The sequence below is a fragment of the Convolutriloba macropyga genome, chromosome 4 (assembly GCF_964194025.1).
Source record: "Convolutriloba macropyga chromosome 4, txConMacr16.3, whole genome shotgun sequence".
Classification (NCBI taxonomy): domain Eukaryota; kingdom Metazoa; phylum Xenacoelomorpha; order Acoela; family Convolutidae; genus Convolutriloba; species Convolutriloba macropyga.
The window spans coordinates 65,707,742-65,708,576 of record NC_134471.1 but is presented as its reverse complement, the minus strand read 5'-3'; positions in this window follow the sequence as shown (position 1 = coordinate 65,708,576).

Below are 835 nucleotides of genomic sequence, written 5' to 3'. Positions count from 1 at the left end.
CAAAAATTAGACGTATTTGAGCTGTTTTCGTTGACATTTTTGACCAAATTTTGTGAACTTTGACCAAATTATCGTCAATTTTGCAAAAAACTGTTAAAATTATTATTTTTAATGTTATTGATTTTATCGCTAAAGATAGAGGAGGGTTGCTGAATTCTCCGAACCGAGTTTTTTGGCTAGAGTTTATGCTAAATGTTTCAAAATTCAGACTTTTTTCGTAAAAATGTGCCCAAATTTGCTTTTTTAGCCCCCTTGCTTTAAGTTTGCTGGAAGTAGGAATCTTAAATCTGCTGCCAGATTCTTCTTAAGCTTAAAACAACTATTTTTACTCCAGCTGTCTTTAAGAGTCTTCTGGAATTATAATCTTGCCAATATTTTTGCAAACTCAAGCTCGATAATTATACAAAATGCCTTATTTATTTTTAACAAACTGAAAAATTCTATAGAATTGATCTTTTTTGCAACTATTTAAAAAACTGAGCTCCTTGCAGACGCGCGGCGAAATCTGGGCTGATCTTTATCTCACTATGGATCTTTACGACAAAAAATTTTTTGATTTTAATGGCGCGCGACCTTTTTTTTCAAAATATTCCCGCTATGTAAATGTTTTTAAGTAAATTACGGACAAAATTTAAAACCGGGGCGTAATTAATGACAAATGCTACATAAAATTAAGGAGACCGAATGAAATGGTTTCAGAGTTAAGCTCATGATTTTTGTGACTCTGACAAATTGCTTTCATAAGAAATTTTTGGAATTATTTTGCTTCGCATTCATTTCTTATATTTTTCTAGGCCAATAACTTAGTGTTCTCAATCAGAGATCCAAATAACTT